This window comes from Chiloscyllium plagiosum, unplaced genomic scaffold (assembly GCF_037043375.1).
Source record: "Chiloscyllium plagiosum isolate Xiang-an unplaced genomic scaffold, Cpla_swu_hap1 HiC_scaffold_26, whole genome shotgun sequence".
NCBI lineage: Eukaryota > Metazoa > Chordata > Chondrichthyes > Orectolobiformes > Hemiscylliidae > Chiloscyllium > Chiloscyllium plagiosum.
The window spans coordinates 17,319,891-17,343,254 of NW_028270164.1; the positions used below are offsets into that span (position 1 = coordinate 17,319,891).

General features: G+C 40.8%; 1 protein-coding gene across 1 annotated transcript in view; it reads right to left on the minus strand.

The window, feature by feature from the left end:
• ccnd3 (cyclin D3) overlaps window positions 1-23,364 on the minus strand; it is a 307,734-nt gene that overhangs the window by 268,075 nt on the left and 16,295 nt on the right. Inside the window, exon 2 of the mRNA XM_087973524.1 lies at window positions 15,185-15,286. The gene's annotated coding sequence lies outside the window, so the exon portion shown is untranslated. The remainder of the gene's footprint in view (window positions 1-15,184; window positions 15,287-23,364) is intronic.

A 23,364-nucleotide genomic window follows, 5' to 3' on the forward strand; every position in this document is an offset into this window, starting at 1 on the left:
ACTGGCTGTTTGTTCTAACCTCTGCATAACTGCTTCTGCTAAGAGTCTTGATATTGGTGATCCCATGGGTGTTCCATTGATTTGCTTGTAGGTCTTGTTGTTGAAGTTGAAGTGTGTTGTGAGGCACAGTATAGTAATTGGACGATGCTGTTCTTGCTGATGGAATTGGTGCTGTCAGATGTTTGTGTCCTTGGTTTGTCTAGTAGTGAGGCCAGTGTTTCTTTGGTGAGGATCTATTGATGTGAATAGGGCTGTCACGTCGAAAGAAACCATGACCTTGTCATCCTCTACTTTGGTGTCTTTGATGATGTGAAAGAAATCCTGGCTGGAGTGGATGGAGTGGCTCGAGCCTTCTACTAGGTATTTCAGTTAAAAATCACACAACACCAGGTTATAGTCCAACAGGTTTAGTTGGAAGCACACTAGCTTTCGGAGCGCCGCTCCTTCATCAGGTGATTGTGGAGAGCTCCATCCTAACACACAGAATTTATAGACCTATAAATTAGGATTAAGACTTCCACTACCACCTGAGCCAGAGGTTAGGGGTTCAAACACCATTCCAGAAACTTGAACTTATAACCCCAGGCTGACACTTCTTGTTATAAAACTGAGAGAGTGCTATACTGGTGGGTGCACCATTCCCCAAGTCAGATTTTAAGTTGAGACCTCATCTACCTTCAGGTGGACATAAAAGATCTCATTCAAAGAGGAGCGTTGTAAGATCAGGTGTCTACTCATGTGAGTGAAAATTAACAGGCTTTATTAAATGTAACTATATGTGCAAGGTATATTTTCTGAGCCTACAGATATATACTCCTGTGTGATTTGAAATCACTCTGACATAGCTCCTTGCACACATGTTCAGTAGTTACTTCTAAAGCAGGAATATAGTTATCCCTATAATCCACAAACAGGTGTGATCTTCCAGGTGCCACTAATTATCCCTCTGGTCTCCATTCTTTCTTTCAGTTATGTTCGTTCAAATTTGCTATGTCCAACTCGGCAACTGCACTTCAACGGGGCTGAAAATTGGAGATATGAAAACAGGTTGCCAATTTACTATTGACCTTTATTAAATTACAAAGTCAAAATGGTTTGGAGGTGCCGGTGTTGGACTGGGGTGGACTAAATTAAAAATCACACAACACCAGGTTATAGTCGAACAGGTTTATTTGGAAGCACTAGCTTTCAAGGCTGCCTCTTCATCAGGTGGTTGTCACCTGATAAAGGAGTAGCACCTCAAAAGCTAGTGCTTCCAAATAAACCTGTTCGACTATAACCTGGTGTAGTGTGATTTTTAACGAAGTCAAAATGGACCACAGAGTCTTCATCCTACTGACCATAAAGCTTCAGGAGATACACCCGTATTGAATAATTGAATATAAGTACAGCCCAAGGGTGCTGATTGCTAAAGATTATTGTGATTATAAAAGGTTTAATCCTAAAATGCCAAATTTACCTTTCTGGCATGCATGTGATGGTGCTGTTATTTTGGCCCAGGAACAAATAGCTTTCCCAAAATAATGTGACAATCCTACAGGCGCTTCTGTCTTCAGATGTTAACGTTAATATAACACATCAAACTTACCGATGTTTAAGTCTGCTGCTACTGGACTTGAGATTAACCAAGTCAGAGGATTGAGGGAGTATTCAAACAGAATTTTCTCTATGACAGTTAAAAGTTTGGAAGAGTCCAGGATACGGTGGATTGTACTTGACCTGTTGAACAGGTTTGAAGGGTGAATAGCATTTCTTCATTCAATGTTACTTTCATGTTCTGGAATGTCAGTTGGGAAGGTTTGCACTGCAGTTAACACAAGAACATAAGAACTAAGAGGTGGAGTAGACCTGTTCAGCCAGTCAAGACAACCCTGCTATTCCATACAAACATGACTGATCTTGGGCGTCAACTCCACCTTCCTGGTCGATTCCAATATTGCTTGATTCTCTGAGGGACTAAAATCCTCTCCATGCCAGCCTTAAATGCATTCAACAATGGTGACTCCATAACCATTTGGGGCAGAGAACTCAAAATATTCAGAACACTCTAGGTGAAGTAATGTTCCCTCGTGTTGTCCTAAATGATCACCTCCTGATTTTGAGCCGAGACCCCCTGTGTTTTACATTCTCTGGCTCATGGAAACAATCACTCTGCATCTCTCCTATCAAGCCCCTTTGGAATCTTGAATGTTTCAGTGAGATTGCCTTTCCTTGTACTAAACACCAGAGAAAATGGACCAAATCTGTGCAGCCTTTCATCACAGGATAAAGCCCATCATCCCAGAGATTAATTAATGGACCTTCACTACAATGCCATCAATGTGAATATATTCTTTCTGAAATTTGAAGACGAGAACACTATATTTCAAATCTGGTCTCACCTAACCCTGTACAATTGTAACAAAATGTCTTCATTTCTGTTCTTCAATTTACTTGCAAAAAGGTCACTTTGCTTTCCTCATTATTTGCTGTACACATTTGCTAACTTTCTGTATTCCTTCCACACGCACACTCAAATCTCTTTGCACATCAACACTTATAAGTCTCTAGCTTTTAAAAATATTATTTTCCCCATACTATGATGAAAGTGAATTACTTTGCACTTCCCTACAATATAATACATCTGCCATTATGTTTCCATTCATCTAACGAGCCTATAGCTCTGCAGCCTTTTTGTTTAATGGGATATTAGCTGAGATGGTTTATTAAGAATGAGTTCTGGCAAATGTGCAATTTTAGTGATATAATTTATGTTAAGTGTTTAAAAGCACTGAAAATATTTGCTAAGCATTTTAAGGCAGTTTATGTAGCAGTAAATATCGAAGAGATTTTGGTACATTTTGTGATCGTTGCCATTTGAATGAAAGTACTAAAATACTTTCTACAAAATCGTACACAGGTTAACAGCTATATTGAGAATGTTCACATAGGTGTATCAGTGCCTTGCATTATCATATGGAAACTGAACTAGACAGAAAATGTTCCATGGGACATAAACCTTATTGAACTTCAATGTCAATCCAAAGATGACTTGTGATGTCAGGGGATGGGGAAAAGGGGGATGATAAGTACACAAGCCATTAGTTTCCACTGCTTTCCCAGTGATTTACAGGCAAGTTTTGCCACCTAGAGGTTGACAAATGTAAGGTACACAGTTGCACCAAGTTGTACAACACTGATGGTTGCACAAAGCTGAGGAAAGTCCCTTTGCACAGGGACTGTCCCAAAATCGGTGGTCTGGCCTCATTAGTACTTGCCTTCTATTTTTCACCATTTCAGAAAATATTACTCATGAGAAATCAGAAGTATCAGATTTTGTAGGTTCCCATCCAGGAACAAATGCTGGGTAAGTTTTGAAATCTAGTCCATGAACTCATTTACAGGAAATTTGTGGACAGATTAATATCTAGACTCAGTGGGAGTAATTTCGAGTTTGCGCTATTGTCTAGAATAGGTGGTAGCGAATTGACAGTCTGTTTTACGTCTCTGACAATTTTTATTTCTAAAACTTTGATAGAATCAGAAATCAGGAGACACCGCTCACGGAAGTCAATCAAACAGTCGCTGGATTCTGATCGAGCTGGATTTTCTTTCTGAAATGATTAATCAGTTTTCGCTGCTCGCAAGGTATGTTACAATAGTTGTTTAATTATTGCATTGGTTGGGAACCTAATATGAAAAGCTATGCGTCACAGTTTCCCTTCCAGATATTGTACTTGTGCTAAACAGAGAGGTGGTCACCACATTCAAGTGGGTTGAGCTTGGCCAGGTAGATCACCACAGGCTGAACATTCCTGAGATATGATGTGGAGGAGCCAGTGTTGAACTGGGGTGGACAAAGATAAAAATCACACAACACCAAGTAAAGCTAGTGCTTCCAATTAAACCTGTTGGACTATAACCTGGTGTTGTGTGATTTTTTAACATAGTTCAACAGGTTTGTTTGGAAGCACTAGCTTTCAGAGTTCTGCGTTCCGAAATCTAGTGCTTCCAAATAAACCTGTTGGACTATAACCTGGTGTTGTGATTTCTGAGGTTGTCATCCAACAGCTCAACACTAAATACTGACACCTGCTGGAAGTGTTGCATATATCCAGTGAAGACAGAACTCAACTCTCAGCGCGACCTCTCCAATTAACCAGAATCACAGCACAGAAGAGGCTATTCACACTGTCAAATCCATGTGGCGTCAAATCCATTCGGCTCTTTTCAAGAGCTATTCACCCAGTCCCATCTGTGCTCACTCTGATATCCAACCCTTTCCCTCTTGCTCTACTACTGTTTTCCCTTCAAATGATGATCTAATTATTTTGAAAACCACAATTGAATCTGCTTCCACTAGCATTTCAAGCTGTGTGTTCCAAATCATAAGTATTCATTGTGTAAAGAAATGTTTCTTCATGTTGCTTTTGGTTCTTTCTAAAGTCACCTTATCATTGCTTCCACTGCTTCATCAATGAAAACCATTTCTCTATCTCCAACATCTAGACCCCTCACAATTCGAATACCTCTATCAAATCTCCTCTCAACCTTCTCTGCTCTAAGGAGAACAATTCCAGCTTTAGTAATCTATCCACAAAGTTGAACCATTCTTGAACCAATTCCAATCCAATGATTACTGATACATGATTATAAATGGCCAATTGATAGAGGCTTGCAGAGATCATGTGCAACCTTCAGAAAGTAGCTGCAGGAAATGAGAAAAGGAGTCAGAAAGCATTGGCAAAGGAAAGAAAAATAATTACAGTGTGATCCATTGAAAAATATTGTGGAGCTGTCATGTAATGTGACAAGTTATGTTTTTGTATCTATGACCGCTATGAATGGAGATTATCTAATTTCAGAAATGAAGCCAAGCATTTCTCTAAACAGGGCATTGGGAAGACCAAGAGAAGAGGTAACACTCTCAAGCAACTCATTGCTAATAATCCTGTATTCAGGTTAGTTAGCCCTATGCCATTTCCTAGCTCATTTAGAGTTTGAACCGATCTTATTAAAATCCCAGATATTTTGTGGCAATGAAGAGAGGGTTGACTTTAACATGAATGGATATGTTTATCTCAAAATATTGCAATAGATTAAACCCTCATTATTAATTATTGTTTGTGGGAGCTTGCTCTGTAAAAATTGGCTGCCACATTTCTTACATAACAACAGTGCGGCACAGTGGTTAGCACTGCTGTCTCACAGCGCCAGGAACCTGGGTCCAATTCCAGCATCGGGTGACTGTCTGTTGGCGGTTGGATGTTCTACCCGTGTCTGTGTGGGTTTCCTCCCACAATCCAAAGATGTGCAGGTTAGGTGAATTGGCCAGGCTGAATTGCACATAGAGTTCAGGAATATGTAGGTTAGGTGCATTAGTCAGGGGTAAATGTAGGGGAATGGGTTTGGGTGGGATATTCTTCGGAGGGTTGGTATGGACTTGTTGAGTTGAATGGCCTATTTCCACAGTGTAGGGTTCTATGGAGTGATTGAACTTCCATAAGGCCTTGATGGCTGTGAAGCAGTTTGTGACCTCCTTAACTGATGATAAATGCAATGTCTTTTTTTTCTGTTTCTTTTGTCCTTCCTTCCTTTCTTTCTTTAATCTCTCTCTCTCTCTCTCTCTCTTTCTCACATTGGAATCCTAGGTTTTGTAACACAAGCAAGGAAATTATAGTGAACATTTATAAGCTAATGACATGGTCTCAACTTGACTTTAGGAAAAATGTGAAACTATTTGCGGGAGGTGTATTTGTAGTGGGTAACCAGAAACTCTGGATTCACATCCCACTCCATGTTTTGCTGGATATATAACGTGGCCAAACAAATTGACTAGCAAGCCAAAGTAAGAGTGAGACAGACCTCTGGTTGGTCATGCTTAATGCAGATTGGCACCCATCAGGCTGTAGCCTCTGGAACAGGATAGTGACTTATTCCAGGAAAATCTAGCTATGGATGTAAGGATGAAGTTCATCTGCCTCATCTGCCACTAGGTGGAATAGAAGAGAAGAGGTTTATGAAAATGCAGAAAAGACTTACCAGAATGTTTCCACAGATGATGGATTTTAGTTCAATGGATATATGAGGCTGTTCTCCTTATAGTAGAGTGGGTTGAAAGAAAATTCGATAAAAAAGTGTTCAAACCATAGAGAACATAATAGTTGGGGAGAAACTGTTCACGCTGATAGAAGGGAAGAGAAAAAGAGGAAACAGACTTAAGGAGAACTGTAAAATGACATGTAATGATTGGAAAGAGGGCGAGGAGGATCTCATGGACTGTGAGATCTTTGATTGGAGTTATTAACCTGGCCCAATCAGGGAGCCCTGTCTGACAGACATAAACAGGAGATTACGTTAGGGCCCGGGTGTCCTTGGAGAAGGAGCACGCGGTGTCCACCAACACCCTGGAGTTGTTCAGTGAGAGGTGGGTGCCGCAGGGAGTGGAGTGCATTATTTCCCCCTCCAACTCTATTTTGATTTAATCCCTGCCCTCCCCTTCACTGTTTGATCACACAGCATTGCCCTTTTGTGAAGGGCACTGCTTGTCACTGGCCACTCGGGTGTTTTCCTATCTTCCTGGTGGTGGAAATTGAATAAAGATTCGTGCACCTTGTGTCTCTCACTGCGTCTCACACCTGCACACACACACCATGGGTGCTGGGGAAAAAAATAAGCACTACCGCAGTTAGGTGGTAGTGTGGGGGTTAAAAAAAAATAAACAGGAGATTCAGAGAGTCTCCTTATTCAAGGAACAGGTTCTCAGCTGGCTGGTCAGAGCCCTTTGTACTATGCTCATGGAAATAAAGGGTCACTTAGTGATGGGATAACGGCCTCTGTGCAGTCATTCCACAACCAATGGCACAATGAGAGGCTAGGATCTGGAATTCAGTGGCTGAGAGTGGGATATTGGGCAAACATTTGAAGAGAGAAGATTTGCAGTGCGATGGAGAAAAGCTGGGGAGTTTCCCTTCCAGAGGACCTGCCCAAGCACAGTGACTGAATGGCTGCCTTCTATATCCTAGGATTCTATGGAACTTTGCATTTAGTAAAGTAAAGAATTAATTTTGCTCTATTTCTATGCGGACCCCTTAATCGCCCTTGCTAATAGTTCTTTTCTTTGGTATGGTCTCAGAGCATTTCTGATCAAACTCCTAAGAGGTAGTTTAGGGCATTTTCTTACATTAATAGCATTATATGAAGATGTTTGGTACCACTGCCAATTTATCATTGTCAACATTTGCTATCATCCAGATGGTAGCACTCTCATCTGAGTCAGAAGGTCGTGGCGTCAAGTTCCACTTGAAGACTTGAATTTACAAATCAAAGCTAGCACTACAGTGCAATGTTGAGGGAGTGTTGCACTGCCAGCAAGGCTTTTACATCCACCTGAGTCATAGAGTCATAGAGATGTACAGCATGGAAACCGACCTTTTAGTCCAACTCATCCATGCTGACCAGACATCCTAACTTAATCTAGTCCCATTTGCCAGCACTTAGCCTATATCCCTCTAAACCCTTCCTATTCATATACCCATCCAGATGCCTTTAAAATGCTCTAATTGTACTATCCTCCACTGCCTCCCCTGGCACCTCCTTCCATACACAAACCATCCTTTGCGTGAAAAAGTTGACCCTTAGGTCTCTTTTATATCTTTCCCCTCGCGCCATAAACCTATGCCCTCTAGTTCTGGACTACCCCACCCCAGGGAAAAGACCTTGCCTATTTATTCTATCCATGCACCCTCATGATTTTATAAACCTCTATAAGATCACCCCCTCAGCCTCCGACCCTCAGGAGAAAATAGCCTCAGCCTATTCAGCCTTTTCCTATAGCTCAAATCCTCCAATCCTGGAAACATCCTTGTAAATCTTTTCTGAACCTTTTCAAGTTTCACAACATCCTTCTCATAGGAGGGAGACCAGTATAGCACACAATATTCCAAACAGAGGGAAGATGTTCAATTCCTTGAAAATGAATAAAGGCATCGGAAAATCAAAATGAAAAGGATGGTTGACCCCTTAAAGGGTTAAGGAGATGTTGCTGGCAGTGATTTAAAACAATGAACAACATCCAATCCTTTCAGCTGTTTCTGACCAGCTGAACCACATAGGAATGGTGGTTTTTGCAAGATCTTGACAGGACAATGCTTACTTACAAGGGCTGAGTTCTCTTCCTGAGAAAGACATTGTAAAGTTAATCTGAGGAAGCAATCCCATTTGAGCAGCCCTATTCAGGTACTGCATAAAGCAGAGTACCTGAGACCACAGTTAGTACAACAGCTCTGGCCTCTTTAGCACCTGTATGTAAATTACTGCGTGGAAGAATCTTCCCAGCACACTTTTGCAAACAATAGCAAGCTAAAGCCATCCAGTAATCTTTGTGGTATTCAAGGGGGCCAGATTTGCAGATCAAACATATTACATTCCTTTGTGCATTGTGATTTATTAACATCACATACCTTCTCAAATTTAGTCCTGGGAACCATTTAACTGCCAAGATATAGCAGAATGCCCTAGGAAATCCAGTGTGAAGTTTAACACTTTGCATACTTCAGTTTGGTAATCTGTTGTGGCCCATTTATACCATTTTAGAGATGGCACTTTCTGCTTTTCCGTGACAACTCAGTTAAGTAAATATCCCTCGGGTTGGCAAGTGCGTTCATCTGCTGAAATGGGGCGGGGCAGGGGGCAACAGTCACTGAGTCACTCCCTGCAAGGTTTCCACACTACCCCTCTTCTTCCTGCTTCACACCCACCCCCACAAACCCTGCACCACATTTGGGGAATGGAGTGAAAAAGGATGGGGAAGATCAGAAGCATGCAATTAAGTTTTTTTACTGGATCAATCCCTGATATTGGGATTGGCCAAAGTCTGACAACAAACTGGCTACTTCTCTCCCATTCAGGAATAAAGAACCAGAGGAGAGTAAATTTAAAATATAACAGGGTAGCCCATCTTCTTTACTTTTAATGCAAGGTAATTTTATGTCACTCAAAATGTCAGTTTGAAGCTATGGATTGAAACACATGAAAAACTTATCAATCACTCACTGTCCATCATTGACTATTTGATTTCAGCAAACATCACTTTCTACTCCATCACCAATGTCAACAGAGTCCGGTAGAACAATGGCGACTTTACCTTAATGTCATAATCCTCAACAAGGAGCCTTCCATTGTGTTCATTATCTTCCATATCACTTTAGTCTTAATGCAACAAAGAGCTAAAGTTGCCATAGTGCTACCAGACCATAGCTTTTTCATCAGAGAGAGAGAGAGAGAGAGAGACAACTGGTGGTGATTTAACCTGAGGGTCACCACACCTCAGATGAGGGGAGAGGGTGAGAAGGAGAGCCCTTCATGGTAACCTCAGCCAGTGTGGGAATTCAATCCATCACTCTGCACTGCAAGCCAGCCATCCAACCAACTGAGCGGAGTGAACGCCCAATACAACAACAACCTGCACCAATCTGAGCCTGAACCAGGTTGTTTGCAACCACCAGTGTCATATTAGACCCCCATCTGCTCCATCTCTAAGCCAGCCTATTTCCACCACTTTAACATTGTGTGACTCCATCCCGACCTCAGCTCCTTAGCTGCTGAAAGCCACCCTGCTTCCACACCGGTGTTTATCTCACAAGTGAGGAACATAATAATGAGAGACAATCCTGACCCATTGTCCTGGCCCACTGGAAGAGGAGGCCGCATTCTCTATGCCAAGAACTCATTGCCAAAAGGGACAAAGGTGACATGAATGCGAGAATGTTTACACAGTGGGGTTGTTATGATCTGGAATGCACGGCCTGAAAGGATGTCGGAAGCAGATTCAGTAATAACTCTTCAACAGGAAATTAGATAAATACGTGAGAAGGAAACATTTACGGAGCTAACGGGAAAAAGCATGAGAATGAGCCAATTGTATAGCTCCTGCAAAGAGCTAGCAGAAGCACCATGGGCTGAACAACCACTTTCTCTACTGTACTGGTTTTGTGACTTAATAAATGTTGGGGGTCTGTGAGCATAGAAAGAGGTGGGAAGCAAACTTTATTTAAAAAAAAATGCTTTTGTTTGCATCAGTTGATGGCAGAGGCCACAATAGGGTATCATTGTGTTCAAATCATGTGACATAAGGGGGCATTTATGCAAGGGAGTGAAACCATTCAGGTGGTTTAAAGATCAGATGATCATGTGTCATGCCACACAGCAGAATTTCATTGCATACCTGGCAAACAGCAACTTCAAACACATTTTCTGATCATCTTCTGGTTACTTTTTAATCTGTCAGGCATTCTTTACATTTCCTGGCTGACTGAGACACTGAAAGAAGCTTTTAACTTGCAACAAACTTACTTGTGACGCTCAATTCTCTCACTCATCTCGAAAGGACAAAGGTCTCCACCTGCTTGAATGCAAATCTTTCTTTAAGTTTAACAATAAACAGTGCTGTAATTTGGCCTGAGAAATTCCATTTGCCAACTGCAGTTAATTTCCAACTTTGTTTGTCTAAAGGAGAAAAGTAACACTTCGGTATAATTCCAGTGTTTCGTGTCTCTACAGTAACCTCCAATTCCTTGTTTATTCTCTCAACCCTTTCTTGCTTCATTTCATTCTCAATGATCTTCAGCACTTTTGTCACTGACTCCCAGAAGCATCAAACACACATTTGATCACTTTTTTAAAATATTACTTGCTCCCAACTAAAGTTTCAATGTAGATATCACAGAGGCACCTTTTAAAGCAATTTCCATTGGGGGAGATAACAGCACCACTAGATGGTGCTGTCCTGCTTTTCAACTCTTGTCTTGACCTCTCCTGCCATTTGATCATCTCCTACTCTCGTTTTCCAGGTCACCCTTTTTCTTTATTGATTTCACCATCCATTCCCTTTTCCTTGCTCTGTTACAAAAACCTGAGACCATCTGAAACTTGGCTACCTGTGTCCTCACTCACACAAAGTCTTGTTCACTTGGTTATGCAATGCCTTGACCTTACAATTCTCACCTTTCTTTTTTCAATACCACTATGTCCTCACTTCTTCTGGTCTCTACATTCCCTTCCATCTCCAGAACTGTTCAAAACATCTCCACTCTTCCAATTCCACCTTCTTACCATTGCTGAATTTGATCACTTATTAGTGCTTCCAGTGTTTTAGTCTTTGCAATTCCCTCCCAAAACATTTCCTTTTCAGTTCTCTTTTCCCCTTTAAGACACTCCTTAAAACATTCTTCTTTGACCAAGCATTTAGTCATCTGCCAGCATATTATCTTATGTGGTTTGCTATCAAAATGCATTTTAGGGTCCTCCTGGGCAGTGCCTTTTTTAAAATTCATTCAAAGGATGAGGACTTTCCTGATCAGGCAGCATTTATTGCCCAGAGGGGCAGTTAAGAATCAACCACATTGCTGTGGGTCTGGAGTCACATGTAGGCCAGCGGCTTCTTTCCCTGAAGGACAGTAGTGATCCCGATGGGTTTTACCAACAATCAACTCATGGTTATCATTAGACTTTTTAGTGACTTAAAATTTCACTGTCTGCCATGGCGGGATTTGAACCCAGGTCTCCAAAACCTGATGTGGGTCTCTGGGTTAATAGCCCAATGATAATACCAACAGGCCATCATCTCCCCTAATGCATTGGAAAGCTTTATTACAGTATGTGAATGTAAGTTGTTGCTGCTATTGTTCTTCATTATAAACTGATCAATCAATAGTATCTTCAAACGATAAAAGATTACAAACGTTAACTTTCTACAGATATTGCCTGGGGCTTGATGGGGTTTCCAGCCTACTGTGTATTTGAAGTAATTGTAAGGGTTTTGTTTGTTCAGGGGATGTGGGTGTCATTAATTGTCAGAATTTTAATACCCAGATGTAAGGAGTCAGGATAATGCTGAGGTTCTGGGGTCACAGGTAGACCAGGCCAGGTAAGGATGGCAGATTTCCTTCCCTAAAAGGACAACAGTGAAGATTTTTCATGAAAATTGAAAGTGGTGTAGTGATTAGATTAGATTACTTACAGTGTGGAAACAGGCCCTTCGGCCCAACAAGTCCACACCGACCCGCCGAAGCGCACCCAACCGGACCCATTCCCCTACATTTACCCCTGCACTTAGCACTACGGGCAATTTACCATGGCCAATTCACCTAACCTGCATATCTTTGGACTGTGGAAGGAAACCGGAGACCCGGAAGAAACACACACAGACACAGGGAGAATGTGCAAAGTCGCCTGAGGCAGGAATTGAACCTGGGTCTCTGGCGCTGTAAGGCAGCAGTGCTAACCACCGTGCCACTGTGGTTGCCAGGAGACCAGCTTTTTCTTAATTTCAGATTTTATTGAGCTCAAATTTCACCTTCTGCCATATTGGGATTCGGACTGGGTGGCACAGTAGTTAGCACTGCTGCCTCACAGCGCCAGGGACCCAGGTTTGATTCCACATTCGGACGACTGTCTGTGTGGAATTTGCACAATCTCCCCATGTTTGCTTGGTCTCCTCTGGGTGCTCCAGTTTCCATCCACAGTCCAAAGATGTGCAAGTTAGGTGGATTGGCCATGCTAAATTATCCATTGTGTCCAGGGATGTGCAGGCTAGGTGGACTAACCATGGGAAATGCAGGATTATAAGGATAAGACAGTGGGTGGGTCTGGGCCAGATCTCCCTCTGAGTGTTGGTGCGGGTTTGATGGGACAAATGGCCTGTTTCCACACTGTAGGGATTCTATGATACCAATGTCCCCAGAACATTAGCCTGGCATTCTGCATTACCAATCTAGTGACATTACAATTATGCCCCGCCTTACCCAAAGAAAAGCTTTTTGGATGAAATGTTAAACATAAGCCCCATCTGCTTTTCAGATGGATCCCATGATGTTACATTGAACAATAGGAGGAAAGTTCTTTTTGACCAATAATGATTTTATTTGTTGGCTCTGCCTTCACTCGGTGATGCGGGCAGTTTTGTTTTGTGGATCTATCATTGAAGTAGGTTACAGTGTTCCTCTGCCAGATCTGATGATTTGCACAGAAGTTATATTGCACTATATGATTTAAACTGGAGTGATGCTGATCTTTCAATGCTTCAAGGATGTTGCATCCCCTTTACATAATATAGTTGTACAATACATCTGCTGCAAAACACAGAGATATACATTTTTTGGTGATTTAACATTCCGTCAGGCCAGTGGAAAGCCTAGTCTATTGGCAACACCTGTTGCAAATAGGGTCACATAATTTCCTTGCTGTTAGAAACATTTTATTTTATAGTCACTTTTACGACCTCAGACCATCCTGGACTGTTCACAGCTTGTTAATTACTGTCTGATGGACATTTACTTTTGCGTCCTATCTCTTTACATAGAGATGTACAGCACGGAAACACATCCTTTGATCCACCTTGACTATGCTGATCAGATATTCTAAATTAATCTAGTCCTATTTGCCAGCATTTGGCCTATATCCCTCTGAATTCTTCCTATTCATATATCCAAACAAATCCCTTTTAAATGTTGTAATTGTACCAGCCTCCACCATTTCCTCTGGCAGCTCATTCCATATACACACCACATTCTGCTTGAAAGAGTTGCACCTTAGATCCCTTTTGAATCTTTCCCTTCTCACCTTAAACCTATGCCCCCTAGCTTTGGACACTCCTAATCTGAGGAAAGGACCTTGTCTATTTACCCTAAGCATTCCCCTCATAATCTTATAGACCTCTATAAGGTCACCCCTCAGCCTCCAATGCTTCCTCTATGAGGAAAAGCTTACAGACTGGGTTTGTTTCCTCTGGAGTTTGGAAGAATGAAAGATGACTAAATAGAAATTCATTGAACCTTGAAACATCAGGACAAGGTGAACATGGAAAACATGTTTACCCTTGTAGGTTAGTTCAGAACTAGGAGGCAATGCTTTAATGTTAGTCATCATCCCTTGAGGACAGTGATGAGGTTATTTTGGAGAATTATGTGAATGTGGAACTCTGACTCAAAAGGCAATCGAGGCACATTCATTAAATCAAATGTTTTATGGCAGATTCCTGTTAGGTAAAGCAATCAAAGTTATCAGGCATTGATTGGTATGTCGAATTCAAAACATAAACACATTGGCCATGATCTTATTGAAAAGTGGAATAGGCTTGAGGGGCTAAGCAGTCTACTCCTGGTCCTCTTTTATATCATTGTTATAACTTAAAAGCTAGAATCAGATTATTCAAGAGAGAAGGTAAGAAATATTTAAACACACTAAGGGTGATAAGAGTTTAAGAAAATATTGTGGCATAGTGCTAAATCCATTAACCTTGTAATCAGACATCCAGGCAAATGCTCTCGAAATATAGGGTCAAATCCCACAATGGCAGTTGGTGTAATTTGAGTTCAGTTAATAAATTTGTGATGTCACTAATCTCAGTGATGGTGGCCATGTCAACTATCAGTAATTATTGTAAAAATCAGGCGAGTTTACTAATATGCTTCAAGGAAGGAAATCTGCCGACCTGACCTGGTTTGGTCCATGTGTGACTCACAAATGAACTCATCTATATATGACCCACAGCAATATTATTGACTCTTCACTACACTCTAAATGGCTACTCAGTTCAAGGGTAATTAAGGATGAGTAACAGTTGCTGACCTTGCCAGCAACACCCACATCCCATGATAGAAATGTTACTCTCTGTCGCTTACAGCTAATGCTGGGTCAGTTGTTGACCTTAAATCCAATGTTGGTGGATTTTTGTTAACCAGAGGCATTGATTCAAACCAAAGATGTGTATATAGTGTTATCCAATCACATTGAATGGTGGAACACGGTTAAACAGCTAACGTCTGTTTCTATGTTCCAATGCACTTAAATGTCAAGTTAGATTAATGCTCAATTCTTGGAGTGAAGCTTAAATACATATGTCTTTGTCTCAAAGGTGAGACAGTTACAAACAGTGGCAAGGTGATGCAACTTGCAGCTTATTTAAATCTTCAGAATGCAGTCATGCAATGTATTGAAACAGAAAAATAAAGTACCACAGGACAATAGCTTAGGATACAGATGAAGCCTATTACATTTCACCATCACATACTCTTGTTTCCAGAGGATAGGAAATTGCATTAAAACATCGAGATATTCTGTCAATGTGTGAAATGTGCCAAGATAGTTCTATAGTCAGAATAAGACTCAGCAACTCATATACACAACACGTACATGGTTAACTTACAATTGCATCATTCTGAACTGTCCTTTAGCACACAGGTAATACTGTTTCTTTGTCCACATTGCGCAGGAATGGAGATATTTACTTGCACCAGATCAGTGAGCTCTATAACAAAATAAATTTAAAGGAGTGAAAGATCAGCAGGCACTAGCTTCATTTTTAAATCATTTTTAAACCTTTATTCATCCAATTATTTTCTGTACCCAACTTCATGCCCTCTGCCTCCCCACCCCCCCCCCCCCACACCAGCTCCAATTCTTTAAGGTGTTGTTGGGGTGACCTTTAAGCAGTGCTATAATTTAAATATATACAGTGCCTTTAATATGGTAAAGTATCCCAAGGTGCTTCATCAAAATATTATCAAACAAAATTTGACACCAAGTCACAGAAGGAGATATGATGGCAGATTTCCAAAAAGTTCTTGAAAAAAGGTTTAAAGAGATGTCTTAAAAGGAGAAGATAGTGGCTAAGTAGATCCCTCCAAACACTCATACAAGTGGCTCTGATTCACGTGAAAGTGAATATCAGCCTACAATTTACCCATAGGTGCATCACAATAGACCCAATTCCATTAGCATGTGGTGTTCACACACCAGGAGAAGTCCAATAATAGCTTTCAATAATCATCACTGAATAGTGATTAGAAGTAAGAATGTCTCTCCCTCCATAGTTAAAAAAAAATCACACAACACCAGGTTATAGTCCAACGCGTTTATTTGGAAGCACTAGCTTTCGGAGCGCTGCTCCTTCATCAGATAGCTGTGGAGCAGGATCATAAGACACAGAATTTATAGCAAAAGATCACAGTAGCATGCAACTGGAATTATATATTGAACAAACATAGATTGCTATTAAGTCTTTCATCTTTTAGAGAGGGTTGCAGGTTTCGGTTTTATAATAAAAAGTGGCATCTCAGCTCAGACAATGTATTGAAGGTGTGAGGTTAGAGTCTGTCTGTATCCCAATCCTGTATCCCAATCTTGAGTCAGACTTGTTCTATTTCCAAAGTAGAAATTTATAAAATGTTACATGGACTGATTGCCTGCATTGACTGCCTGCAGATTGTGTGCTTTTTCAGCAAAATAGAACATGCCTGCAAATACGATTCTACAAATGCAAATTCAGCCCATAGACTTATGTGTGTGTGCGTGCATGTGAGGGAGAGAGAGAGAGTGTCAGTGTGTGCATGTGAGTGTTTGTGTGTGTGTGAGTGCGCATGAGAGAGAGTGTGTGCATGTGTGCATGCTTGATAGAGTGTGTACGTGAGTGTCATGAAGTATAAGCCTGTGACAGGATGTGTGCATCGGTGTGAGTGTGGGGGGTGGATGTGTGTGTGTGGCTGAGAGAGCGTGTGTATGAGAGAGGGTCTGCATTTGTGTTAGTATGTAAGAGTGCGTGTGAGAGAGAGAGACAGATAGAGAAAATGTGTAGTGTAGTGAGGTCACCTGTCGTGTGACTAGATTAATTTAGGATATCTGGACAGCATGGATGAGTTGGACCAAAGGATCTATTTCTGTGTTGTACATCCCTATGACTCTATAACTCTAATGTTCTACATTACATTGGTGAATGGCTGTAATGATGAGCAGCTTGGATTCGCAATCCTCTCCATTGTGAGTTTATAGGCGAACATATGACAGAGCACTGGATGACAATAATTCAGGCTGTTTGAGCTAATACTTATATCCAACTTGGTATTCACAAAACAAATTGTCTACATTTCTTCTCCTGCCTCCAAAATAATATCTCTGCAGTACAGCTAACACAAGATGTTCCCTTCTTAGAATGTTACAGGATTTAACCAGGAAAGCAGAACATTTTTGAATACCAGTCAAGCTCAGAATTGGAACATTTGGATTTAAATCCTCTACGTTTAGGGATACATAGGTAGCAACATCACTTTTTCATATTTATAATCTCTAGTTGAGTGAAACTTGTTTTAAGTGCATTTCCGTACAGCTAGGAATTTCACAGACATAGAATGGGGTGTGGGCTCCATCTGCTGGTCAATTTGTGCCTAAACTTATTTTGCACTCCAGGCTGGTGATTGACAATCTGGGTCTTCACGGTTATGGTTTCTCTCACTACACTGCTAGAACAACTCATCAATTATCCTTCAACAGCTCCTTCCAAACCGACTTTCTCTACCATCAGAAAGGACAATGGTGGAAGATACATGTTACCACAGGGGTGTTAAAGATCAGAGGGCACATGTCTAAGATGAGGAGTACGTGGTTTCGAGGAGACCTGAGAGAAAACAAAATCACCCAGAGGATGGTAGAGATGTGGAATGCACTGTCTGAGAGAGTGGTGGAGGCTGGTACTCTTGCAACATTGAAGTAACATCTGGATGAGCACTTAAAATGCCAGGGCATATTAGGCGATGGACCAAGTCCAGGTAACTGATATTAGTGTACTTTGGTGTTTGTTGATTGACATTGACATGCAGGCCAAAGAGCCTGTTTCTATGCTTTTCATGACTCTCTGACTCTACCAGTATGATCCTCTCCAAGCCACAAACCATTCTGACTGGAATGATATCGGTGTTCCTTCACATTCACTGGGTCAAAATCCTGAAACTCCCTCCCTAACAGCACTGTGCATATTCCTACACACCAAGAACACTGGGGTTAAAGAAGGTGGCCCACTTCCCCTTCCCTAAAGCAGTTAATGATGGGTAATAAATGCTGGCCTAGCCAGTGATATCTCCGTCCCATGAACAAATAAATAAATCAGTGAGCTGCATTGTTTTCCATTGAGGTGCAGAGGCATCCTATTTACGATTGACTAACACCAGATTAACAATAGAAAGAGAAAGAACAATAGGAAGTAAACCAAAATAGAAAAAATATAAAATAATTCAAGATTTATTTAAACTTATTGCTAGTTCAGGCTAGCATCCAATTACATTTCTGTCTCTTGCCTTTCATTCACTTCAACTGACAAAGGAGTAGCACTCCGAAAGCTTGTGATTTCAAATAAAGCTGTTGTACTATAAGCTGGTGTTGTGTGACTTCTGACTTTGTCTTTCTTTCAAAGATCTTATTGACTATATCACACCTACCTTATGACATTGCTAGATACAGTTCCCTGGTTTATCCACAACAAATCTTTCTCAGAAACAGTCCCGAGGGATGGAGACAATTTAAGTGTTCCCTTGCAGCAGTGCCATTATCTTTCTGGGTAGCTGAATCGAAGAGGTGCTGATGTAGGAGGGTTGGCAAATTGCTTCAACATACTTACCAGATGGTACACAATGCTGACACTTTTCACCAATGGTGAAAGGAGTGAATTATTATGCGGTGGAATGCCAATCAATTAAGCTACATTGTCCTGAAGGGTATTATTCTTGAGTGTTGTTGATGCTACATTCATTGAGTGAAGTGTAAAGTATTCTAACACACTCTTGTGTGTTGAAGAGGGGATGTTTTGAGGGATAATGAAGGTAAGTAGTAACTCATGGCAGAATATGCAGTCTCTGATCTGCTCTTGTAAAATTTTAATGTGACTAGCCCACCTTCATTCCTCATGAAAGGCTTTTGCCTGAAACGTCAATTTTCCTGCTCCTCAGATGCTGCCTGGCCAGCTATGCTTTTCCAGCGTCATTCTAATCTAGACTCTGATCTCCAGCATCTGCCGTCCTCACTTTTGCCAATTAGGTTCTTGTCAATGGTGACCTGACATAAGGGATTCAGCAGTAGTAATGCTATTAAAGGTCATGGGGAGATGGCTAGGTTCTTTTTTGTTGAAATAGTCATTGCCTGGCACTGTATGATGCAAATGGTAGCTGTGAATGTTGCACCAGAATACTTTTACAGTCACTTTGTCCATCTGCTAACCCACCTCTAATTGATCATATTGTCATATAATGTACAAGACACCAGGTTATAGTTCAATGGGTTTATTTGAAAACACAAGCCTTTGGAGTCCCACTCATTCTTCAGGTATTTGTGAGAGGGGGAGACCTTAGACACAGAATTTATAAGTAAAAGATCAAAGCGTCATACAACTGATGCAAATCTGAAATTCTGGAATTTGCATACTAATCAATTGAAACCTGCACCTCCATTCTAACTAATTAAAATTTAAGAGCCATCTTAGGTGTGCTAGACTTGTTCACATCAGTTGTGTAACACTTTGGATCTTTAACTTATAAATTCTGTGTCTAAGTCTCCCTCTCTATAATCTGGACTAAAACCTGGTGATGTGTGATTTTTGACCTTGTCCAACCCCAGTCCAACACCAGCATCTCCACATCATTACATAACCCCACTAACTGGTTACAAACCACCAGAATCGTGCCCTGCTGGCCAGGGCATCCAATTATCCTATTATATTATTATTATAAAAGTTATTACATTTCTACAGTAAACATATTCCAAACTATTCCAGTAAAGGAGTAATATTTCTCAATATATTTCCAAAGATTGGATTTGTACAGTTAAATATCTTATACACCTTTATGATTAATAAGCTTTTTTTGTATCAAGAACAATTTATGAAACAATCTGTTCATGCAGATAAAGATTTGGAATTTATTTAGAGAGTTGATTTGCTGCTTAAGCTTTATTTTAAGCTTTCAAGGATTGATTTGTTGTTGTCATGTGTACTGAGATACAGTGAAAAGTGTTGTTTTGTTTGCAATACAGGCAGATGATACCATACATAGTGTATCAGGGTAGCAGAACATAATGAGAATGCAGTGATATAGCTGCAGAGAAGTTGCACAGTGAGAGAGGTCAGAATTAACATTTGAGAAATCTGTTCAAAAGTTTGATAACAGCAGGGAAGAAGCTGTTCCTGAATCTGTTCATACATGTATTCAAACCTTTAATATCTTCTCCCTGATGGAAGAGGTTGCAAGAGAATATAACCTGGGTGCAGGGAATCTTTAATTATGTTGGTTGCTTTCCTGAGTCTGTGGGAAGCATAGAAGGAGTCCATGGACCTGATCAGTGAAGCCAAAATCAAGAATACAATGAGCATAATGGCAGAACTTGTTCCCCATGCTGCTTAGCCCTGGCAAAACTAGTCTGTGTAGGTAATGTAGGAATAGCCAGATGCTCAACACATGAAAGGTACCTTCCTTCTCATGACTACAGGAGACCAGATGACTGCAACCTGATCATAAAAGTGTGGAATCCATTATGATGGGTATTTAGGATTGGATAGGCTTACCATCACTAACAACACACACACAGTTCACCCAAATTTGTGCATGTCCTTTGAGGCACAAACTCCCTTCTGAAAAGGAATACTTCTTTATTATTTTAGATTTTTTATTTAGATTATTTATTGCGAGAACATAAGAGGTAGCAGCAGGAGAAAGCAACCTGATCCCACGAATTCATTGCACCTTTCAATGTCATGGTTGAGTTATTATGGGAACTGGATTTTTCTGCCTGATCCCATACCCCTTGATTTTCGGAATGGTTATGATCCCAGCTGAACAAGTCAGATCCCACATGGAAACCTGCCTCAATTTTTTTAATGTTTCATTTTTTGTAGTTGGTTATGGTGCTGGATATTCATTGAAACATGCTCACATGAGGCTGCAGATGTTCTTTAAGAACAGAACATGAATTTATTACACAAAAGAGAAAAAAAAACAAGCAAAGCTATATTTATATGTAAGGCAGTTAGAAAGATCTTAACACCAACAGCTAAGTAAAGTTTTAACTTGTACCCCAATATCATCCTTTTTACAAATACTCAACTCCAGAGGAATTTCACTTCTATCATAATTATGGAGCTAGAGAGTTATACAACACAGAAACTGACCCTTTGGTCCAACTTGTCTGCACCAACCAGATATCCTAAATTAATCTGGTCCCATTAGCCAGCACTTGGCCCATATCTCTCTAACCCTTCCTATTCATATACTCATCCAGATGCCTTTTAAATGTAGTTTTTATACCAGCCTCCACCACTTCCTCTGGCAGCTCATTCCATACATGTACTGCCCTCTGTGCGAATCATCTCAGTTTAAATAGCTGTTCTCTTATTTTGAGAGCTGAAAATGTGTTGCTGGAAAAGCGCAGCAGGTCAGGCAGCATCCAGGGAACAGGAGAATCAACGTTTCGGGCATAAGCCCTTCTTCTCCTGAAGAAGGGCTTATGCCCGAAACGTCGATTCTCCTGTTCCCTGGATGCTGCCCGACCTGCTGCGCTTTTCCAGCGACACATTTTCAGCTCTGATCTCCAGCATCTGCAGACCTCACTTTCTCTGCTTATTCTGAGACTCTGGCTCCAGCTTTAGACTCTTGAAGCACACAAAACAGCTTCACCATTGATCCTACGTAGAATTTCATCTGTACCAATGTCATTAGCTTTAGTTCTTCTGAACACTGGATAATATAGGCTGATTCTATTCAACCATCCCCCATGGGATAATCCTCTCATCCCAGAAATAGTGAACATTCATTGAACTCCATTTAAGGCAAGTATCCTGAGGTCACGAGACCAAATCTATGCAACATACTTCAGATGTGATTTCATCAAGGCCTTATCATTGCAGCAATATTTCCTTAGTCTTTGCACCCGACAAGATTAATTCAAAAAGGATCTCTTCCCTTATGGATCCCTTCCTCCCAGAACCAAATGAACTTGTATTAAAATGAGCCAATTGAACCAGACATTCCTGAATTAACAAAAGGTTTAGTAATTACTAAACAGGAGAAAAAAAGGTAATGCAACACATACTCATAACGATTGGAAATAAGAGGTGTATCCAAAAAGATAAAGATTTTTAAAAAACAGATGTACATTTCAGTCTGTTAGAGTGGATGGTTGAATGTTGCAGCCATTGTAGTGGATGTTACTGATAACATAAACATTAATGGATGTATAGTTGGTTCAAGATCCTTAGTTTTATAGACTGGCTGAATATCTGAAGGTAAGATGCACTTCAACTGGAATTGAATTCCAGAATTCAGGATGAGAGAAGTCCTTCATTGTGTTTCCTTTAAACTTGTTTACAACACTCTGAGATGGAGAGGCAACACAGGGATAATGAGGGGATAGTTCCTCGACTATAGCCATCACAGCACAGTAACACTCAAATCCAGGAGTGTGCGGTTGCAGTAATCCACTTCAGTGGATTTGGAACTGGCATTTTATCCCTTCTCCTAGTGGTTCCAAAGTAAACTTGTTGGACTATAATCTGGTGTTGTGTGATTTTTAACATTGGTTTCTTAATCATTTTTTTTTGATGTTCTGACTAATCAGCTGTCTAAGTTAAAACAAGTTCACCTTTGGATATTTCAAAATATTACACATTAAAACGTAAAAAGCAAGAGAAAAAATTTGGCATCTCTCTGAACAATACATCTGCAGCTGATTTGACCCTCAGATGATCTTCTGACCCCCGTATCTTCTCCATCACCATTCCTACCTACCTCTATTTTTGTGAAGGTGTCCGTTTCAGCCCTGGCACAGATCTGTCAGCACCATCCTCATGACCTGTCCTACCTGCCAATCTTCCTTCCCATCTATCTGCTCCACCCTCCTCTCTGACCTATCACCTTCATCCCCACCCCCATCCACCCATTGTATTTTTTGCTACCTTCCCCCCCCTCCTCTCTGACCTTTCACGTCCATCCCCACCTCATCCACCTATTGTACTCTTTGCTACCTTCTCCCCAGTCCCACTCCCCTCCCATTTATCTCTTCACCCTGGAGGCACCTTGCCTTCAGTCCTGATGAAAGACTTTTGCCTGAAACATCAATTTTCCTACTCCTCGGATGCTGCTTGACCTGCTGTGCTTTTCCAGCACCACTCTGCTGCTGATACTCCCATCCTTCGCTAGGTTACCTTTATATTCAAATAATGCAATGCTCTCCAATTAGTCTCATTCTTTGCAGCCTTCATACACTTATTCCTTAATCACACTAAATTCTTTGACCCAACTTCCCTGTGCTTGCTGACTTAATTTGGCTTCCAGTCTGGAAACGCTTTAGTGTTAAAATTCTCATAATTGTTTTCAAATGGCATTGTTCCTCTCTATCACTGTAACCTCTTTCTACTTTACAATGAACCGAAACCTGCAACCCATTCTAAATCATGAAAGACTTAACAACATTCCAGGTTTGTTCAATATATCATTTCAATTGCATGACTCTGTAATCTTTTGCTATAAATTCTGTGTCTCATGTTCTTATGCTCCACAAACAACTGATGAGGAG